Source organism: Molothrus ater, chromosome 2 (genome assembly GCF_012460135.2).
Source record: "Molothrus ater isolate BHLD 08-10-18 breed brown headed cowbird chromosome 2, BPBGC_Mater_1.1, whole genome shotgun sequence".
Lineage (NCBI taxonomy): Eukaryota > Metazoa > Chordata > Aves > Passeriformes > Icteridae > Molothrus > Molothrus ater.
Window position 1 is genome coordinate 81,202,279 of NC_050479.2, and position 16,379 is coordinate 81,218,657.

General features: G+C 42.2%; 1 protein-coding gene across 1 annotated transcript in view; it reads left to right on the forward strand.

Moving 5' to 3' along the window:
* The first annotated feature begins 11,942 nt into the window (after positions 1-11,942).
* The window catches only part of GRM5 (glutamate metabotropic receptor 5), a 245,485-nt gene continuing 241,048 nt past the window's right edge, over positions 11,943-16,379 (forward strand). The window contains 2 exon segments of the mRNA XM_036387406.2: positions 11,943-12,123; positions 13,497-13,658. The gene's annotated coding sequence lies outside the window, so the exon portion shown is untranslated.

Below are 16,379 nucleotides of genomic sequence, written 5' to 3' on the forward strand. Positions count from 1 at the left end.
GATGCGTGCTACTTCTGGGTCCCTCACAGATTTCATGTGGAGATCTTCAGCTCCAAAGAGCCTCTTATGTTTGCCTGGCCTGACTTGTGCCTTCTGCCGGCCAGAACAGCCTGTTCCTGGGGAATTCACGCGGCGAGGAGCCCTGATGCCATGTCTAGTGCCCGTGGGTGGTTCCCTGGCTACCACTAGGAGGTGCTTCCACAGCTCCGCTCAGTGCTTCCATTGGCATCATGAGGAATGAGTTCAGCTCTGTGTGGGAGCGAATTTCAGATCTTTCCTACACCTACAGCCTTATGCCAAAAATAAGATGCAATCATTTGTTTCCTAGGTGATAGCGGCACTGAGCATGTGCAGTCCCTGCTGCCTCTAAAATGGTGAAGTGTGTTATCAGCCTTCCTTGCAGTGCTTTTGAGGCAATGTATCAAGCAGCTTTTACTGCAGAACAAATGGCTTCTTGATTATGTACAGAAGGGAGAAAAATGTATTGAGGTTTGCAATTCAGTACTCATTCTTGGCAAAAGTAATTTTATTCTATTTGTTTGCTTTTTCTGCGCTAAGTGAAGGGAAGAGGGAGCAAGAAATGTCAGTTCCGAGGTTTCTAAAGAGTAGAAGACCTTTTAGATGTTCTTTCTTGATGCTCTTTCTTAGTCTGTATCTGCATGAAGCTGCGGAAGTTCTCGTTCCAACCTTGTTTTCTCATGCAGATTTTGAAAGCTTGTCAAAGCAGAATAACATCCAAGTGTGTCTTCTATCTATAGAGCATCTGAATGACAAAAAGACATAAAAATATTTGCATTATGCTACTGTCCTTTGAAGGAAACAGTAAAGGGTAGCATAAAAAGTATAAAAATACTTTTTTGTATCCTACTAGATTTTTTTAGTTCATCTTTTTTTTTTCAATATTTCAAAAGTCTGCAAGTTTTGAAAATATGCAAAGAATTTCTGAGTTCATGAAATACTGCACTACACTTATCAACTTCAATTTTATTTTCATTTACAATAGCTATTTATAGGGGATTTTTTTTTAAATGTAGTATTTTTTTGAAAGGTCTACTAAAACTTTGTTGTCAGAAATCCTTTATTTCTTTGGCATGATGTCCACTGAAGGGCCAATCAATGATGACTCTTGTTATGCATTGTACTCCAGTCAAAGCAAATATTTAAGTAAAATAAATAATATTCTTTTTTTTATCTTCTGAGTAGTATTAATCATCATGAGCAAACTGATGGGATTTCACTACATAAAAATTTTATAGCCCTACTTTGGGAAGCTGAAATTGCTGATTTAATTTACAGACATTTTAATTCTGATTATAAGCAAGAGTCTAATTACGAAATTTCACACTCCTTCATCCAGCTGTCCTAGGATGAAAGTTGGAACAATCTCTGTGCTCTATCATTGACTGTTCTAGTGAGGTGGAATTCCCATTTCCACAAACCAAAGATGTGCTTCTTTCTCTTGTTGTCCATGGGTATTGTTATCTGCACCTGCCACATCTAGGGGTGTGAGCATATGGGGAGGAGTTTCTTTCTCTGTAAATTGCTTTTAACACAAAGTGCTTCCCCCTCTCAGGCCTCCCAAAAACATGCATACACACAGTTCTCCCCAGAACAAACCAAACCAAGGTCAATCAAACCAAAAAACAGACAGAAAGCCCTACAAAAATGGGAAGATTGACTTCTCAACTTCCTCCCTACAAAAAACAGAGGATGACATAGAACTGATGAGCAGGCAAGCTTTAAAATATTTGTAGCTAAATACTTCTCATCTTGTTTTTCTACTTAAATCAAAATCCTTTTTATCAAGTTCAGGAAAAGGTCACACAGAAAGATGATAACCTGCAGAGCTTTCAAATCATAGTAAACCCATAAAACTTAATTTACATGGACAGTTGTGATATTAAAACCCTGGAGGATTGCAGTTCACAGGACTGCAACAGAGCAAAGTTCTGTGTTTCAGAAGGCATGATTTTTGAAGAGAATGTGGTTTGTTAAATTGCATTTTTATATTAGGTCTTGATATGAGCAAACTTATAGAAAAAAGTAATGAATCTATATCCCAAAAACCCAGCGGGAGGTGTGATGAATACTGCTGTCATGTCAGTGGATCTGATAGCTGGCCTAGGTGCTGAATTGTAACAGCAAACCTTGAATATGGGTAGGTGATTTTTGCCATCTTTCCAACAGTATTTTAAAAATCTTTGCTTGTTCCAGAAGCCATCTTTGAATAACTCATTTCTGGCTACAGGAATAATTTGAGTCAACACAAGCAACAAACTTTCTATATTTGGAATGAATTTCTTGAATATGGCCACAAAGAAAATATGATACTCTCAGTATCTTCTTTAATGTAGCAAATCATTACCAAATTGTTTGTACTTTCTGCAGTTGTTTAACAGTCTTCCTCCACACTTAGCTCCTTTTCTTTGTATTATTTCCTTCTCTTACTGAAATTATTAAGGGTATTTCTGAAGAATTAACAAGTATCCTCTTGCTGCAAAAGCAGGTCAGTAGTGTCAATATCAAAGAGGCTGCAAATTCCTTGTGTGCCAAGCTGAAGAAAAAAAAAGAAATCTAGGCTGATATGTCTTGTGAAGTTGGTTCCCTCATTGCATCATCAAAGCTTTTGCATCTTTGGTTTCAAAGACTTTAAACTCCATGTAAGCAAAATCATGTTGTTTTATTTGTAAACAACAGCGTCAAAAGAACAGAGGTATGTTCAGTATTTATAAAAAGCTTAACAAAAAGAAGTTCTTTGCTGTGGAAGTATTAGAATCAACTCAGAAGGGAATTGTCTAGTCAAGAATGATCCTAGCAAACTTGACCATATCATGAAAGCTTTGTTTCTCTTTTTCATTAGAATTAATAGACCTGCGCACAAAGCAGTGTTTTGGGGCCATTTTACATGTGAAATTTGACTGTGTGCATGAGAGTTGTGGGTTGGTTCTTTTTTCTATACAGCACAACATTTTATCTCTGCTTAAAACAATACCTCTTTGTCTTCCTTGCAGTAACACATGCATAGATATCACTGCAGTTTTGGCATTACACACGACTACCATCCATCTTCTAGGTCAGGTCCTCCAGACACTTGAGAGGTTCAGATGTTTCTCTTTCTTAGATCTGACCTATTATTTCAGGTTGTTTTCATTCATACTGTTTATTCAGTGGGTACTGGTTTGGAACCAATCAAAAGCCTATTCACCTCTATAAGAATAAGTATTTTTCTCTCTTTGTGCAGGCTTTGCATATTAGCTGGCTTTATGAGACCCATCTTCATCTCACCCCAATTTCATATCAAGTAAACAGGGAATGGCAGATTTTTGTTTACTTCCCTTCCAAATTTTTAAATTTTTTTGCTTTAGCAAAACATGACCACCTTCAAAGAAAAGTGGGAGATGTAGGTAAGGCAAATATTTGGCCTACCCTAGAGCTGTACTAGAAACATGGAACAGTTACTGTAGTTTTCTAATAAAGTGCAGCAGAGCTGTACCTGTGAGGGGGGAAAAAAAAGGAGACACTGATTTTTTCCTACCAAAACACAAGGAGGGTTTCATTGTTGCCTTACTCATTCTCTATTCTTTTTTACTTCTGCATTCAGAGATCATCCAAGTGTTCATACATGAGACCTTCAGAGATATAATTCTAACAATTTTTTTCATTTATTTATTTTATTTTCCATCCTATTTAAACCTGAAATGATGTCTCAAAACTTCTTGGGGCCGCAGTGGGATTTTTCACGTGGCTTCTTAAGATGAGAGTTCATATTGGGAGTCTCAGTGGGGTTGCACTGTGATAAGTATTTCTGTCAGCTCAATGCTGTAGGTGTAGCTGCATTAGAAATATGCACAATAAGGTAGGTTTGACGAACGAACAAGCTCAGAGTGTTCTTTAGCACACCATGTGTCTGAGCTACTTTAATGCACAGACTGATGTTTAAACACAGGAAAAGTGGAGAAGTGATCATTTAAACTTCATATTCAGCTAGTGGCCCATGCTGAGGAAAAAACAGGTGGTTGTTTCAGTCACTCTCCAAAAAGAAGTTTATACCTGAGTCTTGACAATTTCCTAACTAAACAATTTTTTAAATACTTGTTTTCCTTTTTTATGAAAACCATATCATGTTCATCTGGCTTAAATCTAAGAGTTCATAAGGCAGGTATTTGCTTCTCAGTTACTCTTGTTTTCATAAATTAGCCAATCTTGAGGTACTTTCACTTGAGGACTTCTTAGGGATGACACTATGACACTAATTTTATCAGCTAGGCACTAGTTCCTATCCACTGATCATGAAGGAAGCATAGATGACCAGAGGCAGAATTCACATTAGAGCAGCCTACGTCTGCAATCAGAATATTGATCCAGTAGGCTACCATGGCACAACTCTTGATTGAAAGAAGAATCCAGAAAAGATATTAGGAGAAGCCCTAAGTATAAATAGAATATGACCAGTCAGCTGTGGGTTTGTCTCAATAAAGCACATTTATATGTCTAGAGTCATATACCATTTGAAAAGAAAGCTGCATTTCTCTTAGTCGTATTTTCTTTTAGTGTGCACTGATAGTCAAAGGGAGAAAGTTTGACAGAGAAAAAATTTTGGGCTGTTATGTAGATATATTTAACTAAGAGAAAAACAGAGCAATATGTAAGAGAAGGGAAATGCATTTGGTATTTAATTATAGGTCGAAGTAATTTATATACTAATTTTCTTCATCAGCCTCTTCCTTTTCTGGAATGAAAAAAAAAACCCAAAACCAAAACCAAAACCATTTCACAAATTCAAGAGCTTACTCAGTGTCAATAAAAAATTGAGGTGCACCTGCTTCTTCAATGGGCCATAGAGAATTAATTAGTTTGACAGAAACGTCAATTTGTGAACAGCAGCCACATTGCTGTGTCTCAACAAAATAGTCATCTTCAAAATACAAAGACTTTTTTGTCAACTTGGTGTTACTATGGTAACTACAGTAATTGTTTACCTCGGAAAGCAATATTGGGGATTTATAATTTAAAGATATACACCAAACAACACCTCAGATTACTGCTTGCCTTAGTCCTTTTCCCCCCTCTTTTTGGTCCTGCAGGATGGTGAGGGACTGAAATAATTTTGTGTCTATGTCCCCTGCCACTGTTACTAGTTCTACTTCTGAGCTGACATTTTGCACAGAAATAGCTACAAGCAAGGAGACAGAGCTGGCTCCAAGTCACCTTCTGTGGCAGGTGAACTGCCAAGCAGGCATGTGCTGATCCAAGTCTGTGTTACTGCTAGGGCAAGGTTGTTCTGTGCTATGTATTTCCCAGTCTTCTGCCAACCTCCTTTGTTCATAGGGGGAACGGGATGCATATCACTGTGTCAGCAGGAGGAATCAGCTGGCCAAGAATAGCTGGAAATATAAGCGTTTCAGCTGAAATATACCAGTAAGATGATTAGTGTGAAGCATTGCAGTGACATTTTGCCCCTTTCTTCGGAGGACAGAATTTTTTTCAGGTGAAATTCACCACCTTTTTACTCAGTTTGGTTTATTTTCATGCAGGGTAGTCCTGAGGGTGGCTCTCCAATCAAAGGGCAGTTCTCCATAATGGTCAGTGATGAGCTGGGGTGCATGAAATTCCACCTGAGAATGAAAGAGCTTATGGGAGAGGCTGAAAGGCAGAACATGGACAGGTTACTTTCTAGTAGGTGTCTGTTTTCAACCAGGAGCACCGAACAGATGAGGTCTTCTGTAGACAGAGAGAAGCAGGCACACATTCATATGTGAGAACATATGGCAATCCAGAGAGTGGAAAAGGAAAACTTAACACCATTTTTAAAAAAGGAAAAAATAAATCCATGGGGACCACCAGTCAGTCAGTCTCACCACTGTGCCCAGTAAAATCATAGAGCAGATCCTCCTGGAAACCATGCTAAGGTACACGGAAAATAAGGAGGCGATTGATGACAGCCAACATGACTTCACTAAGGGCAAATGCCTGAAATTTGGAAGGCTTCCTAACAACAGGCTAATGGTGTTGGTGGATGAGGAAAGAGCAACTGCTGTCATCTACCTGGACTTGTGCAAAGCATTTGACACTGTCCTGCAGAACATCTTTCTCTCTAAACTGGATAGACATGAATTTTACAGGTATACCACTCAGGAGATAAGGACTTGGTCAGAGAGCTGCAGTCAGCAGCTCAATATCCAAGTGGAGACCAATGACAAGTGGTGTTCCTCAAGGACAGGTGTTAGGACCAGAGCTGTCTAACATCTCTGCATCCAGCTCTGAGGTCTCCAAGATAAGCAAGGATGTGTTGGAGTGTTCCCAGAGGAGGGCCATGAAAGAATCAGAGGGTTGAAACACCTCTCTTGTGAAGACAGTTTGAAAGAATTGAGGTTGTTCAGCCTGGAGAAGAGAAGGTTCCAGAGAGACCTCCTAGCAACTTTCAGTAACTAAAGTGACAAGTAAGGAGTGGGAGAGGGAGTTTTTAGAGGGGTATGCAGTGACAGGACAAAGGGGAAAGGTTTTAAACTGATAGAGGCGAGGTTTAGATATATGAAAGATTTTCTCGGCTGTGAGGGTGGTGAGACACAGGCACAGGTTGCCCAGGAAAGCTGAGAATGCTCCATCCCTGGAGATGTTGAAGACCAGGCTAGATGGGCCTTAGTGCAGCCTGGTCTCATGGAAGGTGTCTGTGCCCATGGCAAGGAGGATGGAGTGAGATGATTTTTATTTTTAAGATCCCTCCCAACATCTGCACCACACCTATGATTCTATGAATAAAATTAATTTGTAAGAATATTTACCTCTGATATCATTCTTTCTCATAGGTGCATGGTCTGTATCCTGGAATGAGTAGAGTTCTGAGGGGAGAATCCAGTTCAGAGCCAGGAACTTCTCTGCCTTGTATTCACACAAATCAATAACTCTGACACAACATGCATCGCATTTTGTGTGGGTTTGGGGACTTCACAACACAATGGCCCCATTGCCATTGCCTCCCCACTGTTCAGCTGAAGATGCCCAACTGGGTTGAGTTTCACTCATTCAATATTCTACTCTCACTGCAGAGAGAAGATAGTGTATCATACTGCAGCATAATTGGAGGTTTCATTCTGTCAGCCTTCATTAGAAGCACTCCCCCACTCAGATTGGAACTTGCTGAGTAGAAATAGGAGCAGCAGCATCAGATTTTGAATGATGTGAGAATGCTAAACCACTTTTTTCAGCACAGACAAAAACATCTTTGTAGGGTGTGGAGTTTCCTGAGAACCTTAGAGTTACTGAATTTTACTTTTTTATTTTTGTTTTGGAGTCATGTATTTCACTCAATATTAATAGGGAGGCCTGACTATACCCTAAGCTCTCCTTTTAATGTATGCATGCTGATTGCATTTAATTTAGATCCTCACACACCAGTTTTGAGTCTCTTGATGACTGAGCTACAATTCTTTGGTGGAAAATAGTGATTGGAATAGCATAGGATACAATAGGTAGACATAAAATGCACAGATACTTCAAGAAAGTGGAAATAACAAAGGAAGCAAGAAGAAATCAGGTAAATCTAATGCATTTTTATTGATTTTATAAAGTTAAAAATGCTTATAACATTTGAACCAACAGGAAACTTAACTTGAATAATAGAGATAATATCTTTAGTAATAAAGACGAATATAAACCAAACCTTTGCAGTTGAAGTTACTGCCCCTGAATACTCCTACTAATGTGAACCAGAGTTGTAATTCTGCAAAAGTTCCACTTACCCCTTTTGGCAAGTACAGCTACTTTAGACATGAAATTAATTCCCTAGAAAGTGCCAAGAAGGAGCTACAGGGAGGACACATAGAACAATTTTCTAGGGTAAATTCAATCATTTGGTTTTCATTTTTTACTCAGATGCCCTGAAAACTGGTTTTGTTCTCTTAAAATAATTTCTTGTGGGTAAATCTGAGGACATCTGTGTGCTACAATCTCTTAGCAACACCTGATGCACTCTGTTACTCACATGAATCTCCATAGAAAAATTCTTGTTCCCCTTTAACTCTTCTTGCAAGCATCCTTCTCAGAGCTTTGTATTCTGTCTTCCTCTCTCATGTCCTGTTTTCCAATGATGAGCATAAGAGTCAGGCCCAACACGATCTTATAGGCATTTCTTATTTTAGATTCTAAATCTAAATCTAAGGTAAGAATCCTTACTTGGGGCCTGAATAACAGTGAAGGAGTTTCAGACCTAGGTTCAGTTTGGAGTTTCTGATTTTTCCCAGCCTTAAAGACCTGTCTTCCTTGCAAAGAACTAGAACAGTCTTTAAAGTATTTGGTATTTCACTGTCTCTTTTACACCTATGCACAAACAAGAGTGAAAAAATAGTCAGATTCCTTGAAAGCACACTGGTGCTTTCAAGCTATGGATATACCTCTGAGGAATAGATTCACTTTGGAATCTCTGATGAGAAGTGGGTGCATCTTAATGTCTCCCTCTTTGTCATCCTAAACAAAATGTTTAAGGTAGATCACATGAACTGCACTCTTAAAAAGAAAATCTTCCTTTATTCACTCTGTAGTGGTTTAAGCCCAGCTGGAAATTAAACACCCCACAACTGGTCACTCAACCCCCCTTCTTCCCTACACCCAATCTGGAGGAATAGGGAGGAGAGTCAAAATAATACTTGTAGGTGGAGACATGAACAGTTTAAAAATCAAAAGTCAAGTAAAATATGGCAATTGTTGTAAATTATGATAATAATGATAACAATTTGGGAAAACTCAAGTGATTCACAATTCAATTGCTCACCATCTGCTGACCAATGTCAGACCCCTTTTCCTGACCCCAGATTTGTTCCCCTTCTGGGTAACTCCTCCAGTTTACCTACTGGGCATGACAGTTCTATGGTTTGGAATATCCCTTTGGTCAGTTCATGTCACCTGTCCCAACTATGTTCTCTCCCAGATTCTTTTATGCAGTAGGCAGAGCAAGAGACAAGAAAAAAATATACTTGACTTAGGATAAACATGACTTAGCAAAACCTCGAAATATCTCATTCTGAATCCAAAACACAGCAATGCAACTGCCACTGAGAAGAACCTAACCCTATGATAGCTGAAACTAGAAGAACTCTTCTGTGAATTTGAAGTTTATACATAAATCTCTACAAAAGAAGCATATAAAATCAGGCCCTTGTATTCCTCAAGGCTGGAAGAACAACACCAACTAAGGATAAGGATTCTAAAAGTATTATTATACCCTAGCAGGCTAGATTTTCTTTTAATATGTGTTGCATATCATATTTGGCACCTTTTTTTTGTTTCCTACATAACAGACTTACCATTAGTGTACTTGCAAGGGAGGCAAGAGTAATTTTCTTGATTTTAAGTATATCATGAACTATAAGCATGTTGGATTATTCCATTTTATCCAAAAAGGAGCAAACACTGCCATATATATATATATACATATATATATATGCATATAAATATACATACAAATAATATGTATTGTATGTATAAGTAATATACATACAAATATAGAATATCCATTTTTTCCTTTTTTTTTCTTTGGTTTAGAGATTACTTTGCAAGAAAGCAGACACTTGGCTTATTTGGTCAATGCAACAGCAACCTTCTTGTCCACACTTTGTTTGTGCTGCCCGTGTCCCACAACGTATATTAATTCTGGAACTGAGGAGAATTCAAATTATTATTCCCTTAGCCTCCTTATTTTCTGTCTTAAAATGTTACTGTGGTTAGGATGCTCTTCAGAGACACTGATTATACCAGAGACTTACTCATACTCTTTTTCCCCCTGCAATTTTCTGTATGAACAAGTTCCTCAGAGTGAAGAGATACAGCAAATGTACAGCCTTGCCAATGTGTTTGTATTTATAGGTGCTATTGCCACAAAGGTAATGAGTATTACCAATACTGGGCTTGTAAATTGTAGTCATTATGTCTCCTTATTCAGGTAACAGTTTATTTATCTTTTGTTGGTGATGTTGCAAACAGGAAGGGGAAGCTTTCTTTTAGTTAACTTTAAAAATAGTATCAAAATAGGAGGGAAAATTTGGTAGTAGGAGAAACTGAATCTACCATCAGTAGAGAAGACAGCAGCTAATTTTATGGGTTCTGTGAAATAGTTGAGAATGATGGAAAGGGAGGAGGGGAGAAAGGGGAGAAAGAGAGGAAAGGACAAGGACCTTTTATATGTCTGTATTTATTGGGACCCCGTTTAAAGGGTCAATGACAGGCATTAGGAATGCAAATGCTAGGGCTGCCCCCATCCATTCTGCTTGCCTCCTTTAATCTTTGATCCAGCTGCTCCAAACATCTGGCACAATGAACTCTGACTCTGGGCTGTGATTCACAGGGAGTCCTTGGGGATGTGTGGGTAGGAGCTGCTTTGCATCCCCTATGGCTGCTTCTACCCAGAGCTGTGTGTCCTGCTTGTGTGGGGATGCTCTCCATCTCCTGCTGGGGTCACCCTGCTCCCTGCCAGCCAGCTGGCTGTCCCTGCTGCCAATGAGATGTGCCTGCTTTCCAACTCCCTCATCACACACACAGTCCCAGGGGAAGGCAGACAACTGCTGTGACAGCCCAGCAAAGCAATGGCACCTCCCCTCTGCCTCAATTCATTCAACATTGATTCCTTCCAGACCCCTGTGCACAGCAATGCCACTTTGCTTTTGGTCTCTCCATTACTTTCTACACACACAAGCCTCCCCTACTTCTGTCTGTTTGTGCTTTTCTACAAATACATGTCCCTTCTTCTTCTCTGTCTCCAGGCTCCTGACCTTCTAGCCATTTCACAGCACATGGTTAATGAGAAAGAAGAGAGTCTGAGAGAAGTGTGGAGAATCAGAAAGATGAGTGTCTAAGAGGAGTATGGGTCTAGGGAGGAAGAGGAAAGATGCTCCTTACCTGTCAGCCCACCAAGACAGTGACAGAAATGGCAACTACTGGGGTGTACGCTGTGATGTAATAACCCACCTTGATTCCTTTATGCACCCGCACAGAAGCTCTTGGAACTGTATAGAGGAAAAAAAAGAGTTAGAGTCACACACATTCACAGTGCCCTCTGCTTAAGACCTGGCCTTTTCCAGGGCTTCTGTGACTGAAGGAGCCAGGAGAGCTGGGTAAGGGTGTGAAGCAGGTGCCAGGTGATGGGCTCCCAGCCAGGCCGTGGCTGGGACTGAAGGATGATGTGAAGGAGAAGCCATATTCCACACCTGGTAAGGGCATATGGGATATCTATCCTTCACAATCTGAGATGAAAGAAGCAGTCAAGCTGGTAATCTAGTGGGAGAGACACAACAATAAAGGGATCACAGGGAATTAGGGGCACATATGGAGTCATAGTAAGACTTTTCCTCTATGCTCTAGCAACTTTATCAAAGTTAACTCGGAGGGGCAGGGGTGTGAGGAGGACATAGTGCAGGTTGGACATGGCAATGCAGTCACACTGGGGGAGCCACATCATGTAGTGGCTGGGATTTGGGTCATTCAGCAGCTGCTTTAAAAAAATAGAGATAATATTTTAAGCAGCAACTCAAAGAGGGGAGAACCAGCAGGGAGTGTCAAGCTGTGGAACAGTGGCAGAGAAAGGCTGTTAATTCTTGAAAATGGATGCACGAGCTAATCCTTCCCTGCAAATACAGCCTGGTAAATGGTCAGCAGCCTTTTAAATGCTGATCAGCTCTTACTTAAATGGCATTTTGCTTTATTATTTATTTATTAATTCATTTTACTTCTTATTTTTTTATTTGCTAAGAACAGCTTTAAATAAAGATATTATCTCTGTCTGGCATTGTGTGGTGGTTTTATCCTTGGTGTTCCTTGTTGTTGCAGTAGGGCTGCAGGGATGTGTTGAGTTTGTCGGGGCTCAGGCTACCTCGGACCTTTCCCACCCACCCACGCCTGGCCACAGCCCCGCTCCCCGCGCTCAGAGCCGTCGTGCCCACCCCGGTGGAGGAACGGAGCGGTGCGGTGCCGTGCGGGATGGCTGGGTGTGAATGGAAGCAGGAGCCGGGTGCGCGGGGCTGAGCCGTGAAACGGGGGAGAGAGGGAGAGGAGAGGATTTGAGGAAATGCAGGGAAATACCGGAGGAGAAGGTAAAGCTTCGGCTGGCTTCCGAAGGGAAGGGTTAACCGAGGAAAGGTAAACGCGCTCTGCGGGCAGCAGGTAGTCAGCAGGCGAGAGTGTTGCTGTGGGATTTGTGGGAGGGCGGGGAAGCGGAAGGGCTCGGAGGGTACCGAGCTTGTGGGCAGAATGTAGGCAAATAAAAAGCCTGTCCGTAGGTCTGCAGATACGCTCCAGGGATGCTGGCTGAGGAAGCAGAGGGCTGGCAGGGAACTGCAGAGCCTCTGGGTCCAGAGAGCCCGGGATGTCAGAGGGGAGAGAGCCGGGCAGGAAGGGGTGGCTGCAGGTAACACCTGCCGTGGGGAGGAGCGGGGGCAGCCCGCGGGGACAGGAGCAGGGGGCACATCCCGGCCGAGGGGCTGGCAGCTCGCTTTGCCCTTGGCGGGGGCATCGCTCCTCATCTTGCCGTGCCCATTGCTGTCACCCTGCAGGCGAGGGAAGGGGCGAGGGCTGGAGAGGGCAACCTGTCCTCCTTTCCCTCCTTTTTGCTTGATATTCCCGTCTCTGCATGAGCATTTTTGTGTAGAGGGCTGGTGGTTGCTCTTGCATCCCTTTCTCTCCCTTTGCCAGAGAGCAGCAGGCAGAGCCCAGGCTGGCATGCTGCTTGGTTTCCTGGAGGGATCTGTGCCACTTGGTGGCACTAAAAAGTTGCGCTGAAGCCTGGTACTCGCCCATACAAAAAGCCCCCTCGCCCCCCAGCCCGGTGCGGCAGCGGAGTGCCCGGGACCCTGGCACCACGACCTGGACAGACAGCAAACTTCGGGGGGGCAGCTCGCAAAAGGTCACCGGTACCGCAGGGGTAAACTCTTCCCCGCGACTCCGTTTTAAACCGCTTTTTTTTTTTTTTTTTTTCCCTGCCTTTGGATGATGCTGTTCTGAACCGATTACTGCTTTCTTACTTGCCAGAGCTTAGTGCCAGAGAGAGGCGTCGCTTTGTAGGGGGACTTTACAACCTTCAGAGCATCTGGAGAGATTTTCTCACAGGGCAGAACGCAGGGCTAGCTCACTATAAACACAGAGAGATTGCAAATGTGAGGAAGGGCGGAGGTGTTGAAGCAGGTGGGTCAGGCTGCAGCAAGTATTTAGGAAGACCAAGGCTGTGGTGGCAGAGAGCAAAGACCCATCTGTTGTTTCATCGTTTGTTTGTTTATTCCTCCTCCTCATGCCTTCCCCCTCCCTTAAATCCAGGCACTGTTCACGCCTCTTGCAAATGAGATTTGGGCGATGCTGAGAGAACAGCGTGTTGCATGGCGTGTATGTGCATGCATTCGCGAGGGTAGGGTACTCGGTCCTCAGCATTTGTCTGTGATCGGAAGAAAATAGGATGTGCCCATAGCTGGAGGAGTGACAATGCTAGCCGAGTGGGGCTCACCTGCTGGTGATCTTTGCAGAGGCATTTGAGGATTATTCAGCTCCAGAAGGTCTGTGTGAGAAGTGCTATCTCTGCCGTGGCTGAAAATAGGAGGTGCCTATCCCTACCTGTCTTAATTATTGCCACCAAAAGGACTATTTTGCCACCACTGTGGGAAGAAGCGCTTGCTGCCACTGACAAGGTAATGCTGTGGGTTGGGAGAGGGTATTTATGTGCCCTGGATTGTGGACAGAAACCTTGTGGATGAAGGAGGGACTCTTCCCCCCCCCCCCTTCCTTTCTTGCTTTTGCTCTGTGCCCTGGTTGATGGAGGACTAGCACAACTCGTGGGGCATCAACAAGCCACCTGGTGGGGTACCTCTCTAGGGGCTGCAGGGGCATTGCGAGGTCAGGGTGCTGGAGGGCAGCTGGCACTGATCCCTCCCGAGGAGCATGATTTGTGTGGGGCTGCAGGGACTGGGGGCACTGTCATACCTGGGCTTGGTGATGTGTGATATAGTCCCTCTGTTCACAAGTGGGATTTGTCTTGCTAGGAAGGTGTAAAGGAAATGGGGATGTATTTGTTTTCCAGAGACAGCCAGGCTTAGCTCAGCCATAGACTTTTCTGTGTGACCTTGGGACAAATCGCTTGGCTCTGCTCAGCGAGTCCCGTCTGTTACTTATTTAATAATCAAAGCTAATCCCCCCCACGTGCAAAAATGATTCATTATGGGTTGAAGGGGACAGTGATAGTACTAGCCGAGCATGGAGACAGAGACCTAAGCACCAGTGTGGATGCACACATGCATGTCTGTCTGTGTGCACAGCCGCTTAGTTGTGCCGGCGCAGGTAGCTATGTTGGGAGTTATTCTCCTTCAGTAGTTTTCTCTAAGACCCAGATCTATGCATTTATTAGTAAAAAATGTGATCCTGCGTGCCAAATGTGACCACCGTGGCATTTTTTAGCACCGGTTGATTTCTAGGTTGTTTTATTTTTGTCTCCCTCTTCCCCAGACCTGCCTGGTGCAAACGCGGGCGGCGGGCGGTGCTCAGCACCAGGGACAGCGTCCGCTCCTCGCTGCCCGCTGCCCGCCGGCAGCCCTGTCCCGCACCCTGGGGCCCCGCCACCCCCACAGCCCCACTCACATCCCATCTCTTCCCTGAGAAGCAATTCCCGGTGATGGGGAGGAGGTGACTGGGTGCAGGGAGAGCCAAGACGTTTCTTTCTCCTAGGCTTGAGGACAAAGTAGGGGATCATCTCAAAAGTGGCAGAGAATCATCTTAAAAATACACCACTCTAAATCCTGAAAGGAAAGATGTATAGAGGAGTTAACTGACAGGCTCTTTAAATTCCCTATGACTCGTTTTTTTTGATTACCATATTCCTAAACATTTCTATCGCATGCTAATCTTCTGCGAATTCTCAAATACTTTGACTACATTTTAATATTTATGTAACACGATCACAGCATTAATCATTCTTTCAAATATTCACAGAGTATTTTTTGGGTCCCTATATGGCTTTTCTGTCATTTTATCTTCCTGCATAGTTATGACATTGCTGGCATAGTGGCATCCCACCATAACCACTCTTGTTGCAACTTGCTGGAAAATGTTTTCTGAAACTACTATTGCCTTCTCTTGATCACCTCCTCCATCCCATACAGTTTTATTAATTGTTAAAATGTCAAGGATTATAGATGAAAACACACCTGGTCTATTAGTTCCCGCACCACATGGTATAAGTGGGTTTTGGTAACAGCAGCAATACGTAGTACATTTGGCAAAATTACAGAGACCATTGCAAGTTCCCCTGGGAAATGAGGAACCTACATATTAAAGCCAAAATTGTTTCAGCAACCTGAAAGTGTGTGTAAACGCAACATGGGGAAGAACTTCCAGGGATTCCTAAGGATCTTGTTGGTAATTAAAGCATTCTCTGGTTATTAGCTATGAAGAAATGAGATCAACACTTCAGTCTATCATTTCCAGTGGATGTTCTGACCAAATGGTGAAAATTCTCCCTTGTTGCTTAGCTTTTTCATATTTCTAAGTGGAATTATGGAGAACTGCTTTGTAGTCTCTCCTTTTGTATAAAGTCAGTTTTCTGGTTGTTTTTTTGTTTTGTTTTGTTTTTTTTTTTTTTCAAAGATCTTGATGTAATATCCAGTGGAATTTGCAGAACTGATAATATAATGAAAAATGCTGGCTGGGTGTTGGGTTTTTTGTTTGTTTTGTTTTGTTTGTGCACAGAAAAAAAGAAACCACAGTAGGAATCTCAGAACAGGGTGCTCATATTTTAATATTTTCAAATAAATACCATTTGAGTGCGTCAGGTTTTGTGTGACCAAAGTGCATTACCTCTGAGGAATGGGTAGGGGGGACCCCCTTCTGCAAAATGAGCCTCTCCAGAATGTTGGGAGAGAGATTACCAGAATAGTTTGAATGCAATGCTTGGAGTTTGGAATGCCATAGCAGAATTCAGCAAAGCTTTGCATCCTCAGTGTACTTTCTCCTAACATTGGTACAAATCAAGACGAGCTGAGAGATTGCTCTCTTTATGTAACTGTTTCCAAGGCTGTTCCATATTTTGCTACTGTAAGATCTTTACTGGGAGAGAAGTGACATGACTGACTGTGAACAAGAAATTCAGTTGCTGCTTGCTATGGTTTTGTCTTCTCTGATCACAAAACATAGGTTAATTCCTTGGGATATACTGATTTGATCCATATTAACATGTATTATCTAATTTGTGATGGATTTAAATTAATTGTGGTAGGTATTGTAAATGAATGCCTGGAAAGTATTTAATCAGCAGGTACAATGGCTTAAAGTTATACAAACATAATATATAAGTAAATTTTGTCACTACAAGTGAATGGATTTTAAGGACATTAGTTTTTGTGATTTTTCTGATCCTAAAA